Source organism: Dipodomys spectabilis, unplaced genomic scaffold (assembly GCF_019054845.1).
Source record: "Dipodomys spectabilis isolate Male_0828 unplaced genomic scaffold, ASM1905484v1 ptg000354l, whole genome shotgun sequence".
In the NCBI taxonomy this organism is placed as follows: Eukaryota; Metazoa; Chordata; class Mammalia; order Rodentia; family Heteromyidae; genus Dipodomys; species Dipodomys spectabilis.
In genome coordinates this window covers 754,389-759,337 of record NW_024871031.1, presented here as the reverse complement: position 1 = coordinate 759,337, position 4,949 = coordinate 754,389, and the positions used below count along the sequence as shown (strand labels likewise).

The window sequence follows — 4,949 nt, the reverse complement described above, 5'->3', positions numbered from 1 at the left end:
TAATGTGTCCTTTCCGATTGCATTCCATATAAAAACAGTTTGATTCCTTATTTTTTCTAGGTCTTTATTTTTCTTTGGGATAAAATGACAATGTTGTCTAATTTGAAGTTTTGTAAATTTTATGCTATGTAAACGCCTTTCTGAGCTGAAGATTTAATACACTGATGTCAAACTAAATTTAATTCTATGAATTACGTGTATTGTTATACTTGTAATTTTGTAATCAACCTTTTAATAACTGTTTTTCATTTCTTGCATCTGAAGAATGAAAAATATGGAATACTTCTCAAATTTTCATATTATCCTTTTGCAAGTGCCATGTTAATCTCTGTATTGTAATTTGAGTATACTTGCTGCTGATGCATGTAGTATCCTCTAAATTTAAGTTGTTAATGATGCAATCTTTATAGAGGCTTATATCTATGGGTGCCTACTTGTAACAAGGAAACCTTCTTGTTCCTAACAATGTTATCGATCTTATTTCCCTAAAATTCTGTGAATATTGGAAAAATTATATTGATCAGTTGATTGTTCATACTTGCAAATTTTTTTTGTCAATGACTATCAAGTCTTTTTATTTGGAATTTTATCGTACTCTCAATTATTTATAGATAGGTCTAAAGGTGATGGCTTTTTCAAGTACTTATTTATCCAACTGAATTAGCTTTGTGGACCTAATGAATTCAAAGTAAGCATTGCTTAAGAGCTACTTTTAAACTTCTTCAGCTGACATTTTCCCAAATGAGGTGTTACTGGTACAAATGTCTACCTGAGCCTTTACCCTTCTTCCATGTGGGAACAGACCAACCAGAATATCTTACCCTGAAAACGTAAATTGTCTTACTTGAACAAAACTAATCTTGGTTACAAGGGATGATAGAGAGATGAACAGTTCAAACAGAACTGTTCAGACTAGAAGGTATTTTATCAAAATATAATTTTTATTATACCTTCCATTTCAACAGTAACTAAAGCCAAGAAGGTGAAAAAATTGTTCATATGCATGATTACTTAATGTCCTGGATTGTCTACCATCCAACCAGGCAGGAACTTACACTACTGCCTTTTTATCACCAAATATTTTCATAGTTGCAGGAGAAGTCCATATGTTTCTCCTCATTATTAGGCATTAAATTGATAATGTTTTAATCACAGTGTTTCCCCTTGCCTACATGCTGTAAATCTACAAATGGTAAAGTTTTAGGTCTAACTCTATCAAACACTGAGGCAGAGAAAATGGAATAATACTTTATAACAGAGTTGCCTTTGATACAGTAACTACAACAGAACAATGCAAAACGTGTGCCTTTTAATTATATTAAATATAGTTATATATTTTATATTTATATGTGCTGATTTTATATTTCACACAATGAAACTTACTAGAATTAGTTGATAATTTGACAAATAAATTGATATTTATTCCAATAAATAGGATTGGAATATAAACAATTAGGTTTAAAAAATATATTAGAATATAAAAAAGTATCAATGCAATGTCTTTAGTATAAACTTGTGATACATTCTAACTGTTCTAGGTCTTCTGAATTCACATGGTAAAAAAATGTTTTCCTCTAATCTATAATGAATTTTACTCTGCTGCTCTGTTTATTGTTTTAACTCGCTAGTCCCAAACTTTTTCTCCATATTTCTGAAGCATTCCTACTGATTATGCACAAATTTTGCTAAGATGCCTAAAGCATATTATTCTTCTGCAGGACCCATGGGTCATAGGATCCCAGGTCCCAGGTACCTGCATCATCAGATAACAAGGGCAAGACTTCTTACCAAGGCCCACGCAACATGTCAACACAAAGTAATTGAAGACCCATCTCAATTTGTCATTTCCTATATTTCAGGGCCCCAATTCCTTTAGATGCAGGAATTAGCAGTAAGCAATTGTGAAATGCAAGGGAACTTAGCAATTGTTTATCAGAGAAAGTGATTATTTCTATGACCATTAATCCCAAGATTTATGCCATAAAGTCATCATAGGCTAACAGTTTCAAACTTGTAAGGGGCACTTTAAAATTACTTAATTCATATCATGAATACCTTATCTCTATTTTGACAAAATACTACACCTCTGCTAATGTGACGCCCTCCTTGTTCTGAAAAGAACACCACAATAAACTGAGCTGCATTATTTTTCCACCACTGGTATTCTTGGGATCACAACACGTGCAAATATTATTTATATTTATACTTTTTTAGCTATCATAGATATTCAGGATGCTAAGATAGGAAAATTATGGTTCAAAGCCCACCCAGACAGGAAGGTTTCTTAGAATCTTATCTCCAAAAAACTTCTCCACAAAAGACAGACTCAAATGGCACTGAGGTTGAAGTGGTAGGGCACGAGCCTTGAACATAAACAGGCTCAGAGACTTTGTCCAGGCCAACAGTTCAAGCTCTAGGACGAACCAATAAAACAAAAACTAAATTGAAAACAAACCCCAAACCTAGCATTTTTCTCCATGTATACAGAGGCACGTAAATAAGGAAATGGCTTCCTGTGTTACATATAGGTAGAAGAAAGAAGATGTCACACAATTACTCTCTTCATACCATATTAAACCAAACCCTTAAAAATTGTTTTTTCTAAATATATAAATTAATGTCATCCATTTGTTGGCAACTCTGTGTAGATTATTCACATTAACAAGGTGTACATGACCTGTGGGAATTATCTAATAACTATGTTCTAATTATAACACTCTTGAAAGAATATCTAGGCAAATAGAATGCCAGAATCATTTGTGAATTTTTGAATTAATCCCTCTCCTTAAAAAGAATTTTGTAGTATCCTATGGAATATGAAATTACAAATAAAACCAAAAAATATATTTTAAACCTAAATTCTAATTTAACAAGGTCTACAAAGTCCCACATTAGACGAACTTTGCTATTTCTCCAGACTTAAGCTTTTGTAATCCTTCAACATTTATTTGGAATCCAACAGAATGATGCTTATTTACTTTTGCAAATTTTTGGATCGGAATCATGAGCTATTTTGCATCTAGGAATGTTCTGTAATGATGAGAGCATTTAAAACGCAAGTGAGGATATATATGAGTTGCATTCATTCTGAAACTTGACTTCTCAAAACATAATGACAAAATTAGCCCAAACTCTGAACTGTGTATTCTTTCTTGTTGTTTGGTTTGTTTTACTGAGACAAAATTATTCTACCTGGTCCAGGGAAGGTATCGTTATGTAATTCCACTATCTAATCTCCTGTCTGAGTGCTAGAATTCCAGGCTTGTATCACATTGCCCTGCCATAGTTTGTTTATTTAATCTAGAAACAGACTAGCAATTTTGAACTTCTCCTATGATCTTATCCACTAGACTGATTGCTCAGACTGTTTATGTACTATTTTCAAAGATGTTTTTACATTTGACACAGGATATGAGCATTTTCAGATGCACCTGCAAGGTTCCCTGATTCATTCCACCAAGGATCCTATCCCGTTAATAATGATTACTTGACTCTCTTACATCTCTGGTCCCTATCTATGTAATATTCTCAACTTTGGGGGAAAGTTCACTTGAGGGCTTTCTAATATTAAAAATTATCACTTGATTCTAGTCGTACTCAGGACCTATTTTCTATTGTTTTCTAACTTTTCTACATATTCTGAGAGTTGTTTCATTTGTGTGTTTTTGTGTGCACCTATAAGTGCCTCTGTGTGTATATGTATGTTTGTATGTATGTATGCAAAATCCTAAAGCTGTTATTCAGCAATCTTGCTCATGACTGGTATTCCAGCTTTTGGCTGGTTAATTATATGTAGTGTCTCAAAGCCTATACTGTCCAAGCTGGATGTAAATTGAACTTCCCAGACTCCTTTACATTCTTAGGTTTTATTTTTCCAGGAGTATCAACTTTCAAACTTCAAACACTTTTGTGAGTGTAAAGTCTAACCTGTAGCCCAGATTTTTGACTCAAGAATTCATATAAAGGTAGATGAACATATACATTACATATCCTGAGTGTTCACTGTTAGAAATGTGATCATAAACCAAGTTGTTGTGAGATCTGAGGATTGGGGTTTAAAGCCAGCATGGGTAGGAAAGTCCTGGAGACTCTTTTCTCCAATAATTACCAGAAAACTGGAAGTGGCACTGTGGCTCAAGTGGAAGAGCACTAGCCTTGAGCTGTGTTTCAGAGGGACAGCGCCCTGTCCCATATTTCAGGTGCCACGAACAATAACAACAACAAGAAGAAGAAGAACAACAACAACAAAAGTATATAAGAAAAGGAATGAAAAAGATTGTGATCTTAGCCACCAGGTTCATTACTATTATAATTCCTGTTCTCTCAAGATGGACTCTTTTTTTCCAGTTAAGTCTATTCTCCCATATCTGACTTGCATTGGAAACAGAATCATTCTTCCATTCTCCTTTTTGCACATTTACATGATTAGCAAGCGTGATTTAGAAAGGGAGTGGCCTCATGCTTCATGTTCCACTTAGGAGTAATGCTTTCTCTATTTCACTCCCATAAATCTACATACTGGACTTGGCTTTATTGTTTCAATGTTTTCTTATTTGTAGCGTCTTCTATATTGTATTGAACACTTATACATAAACAAAGAACTTCTTTTTCTCCTATAATTGCTATTGTTTCTCTTACTGTTAACTCATGTACACTTGGGAAATTAATGCACAGCACATAGACTCACAATAAAAGATCTGAGAACCTTCTTCCTATTTAAAATTCACCTTAATTTACAGAGCACATAAGAAGTTTGAACAAAATGTTCTCATGGATAATGTATTTATAAGCAATTTAAATTTCATTTCTCTTTACTAAGCTGTCTCTGAAACACGTGTTACCTCATGTCCAAAAGTGTCCTTGTGCTATATCAATGAAGCCAGAAAACATTCAATTTTTTTCTGGAGCAGCACCATAAATTGTTACTGGAAGTAACTGTTAATGGATGT

The 4,949-nt window shown here is 33.6% G+C and overlaps 1 pseudogene; it reads right to left on the bottom strand.

Moving 5' to 3' along the window:
* Positions 1 to 268: 268 nt before the first annotated feature.
* LOC122095496 lies at positions 269 to 365 on the bottom strand (annotated as a pseudogene).
* Between the last annotated feature and the right edge of the window lie 4,584 nt (positions 366 to 4,949).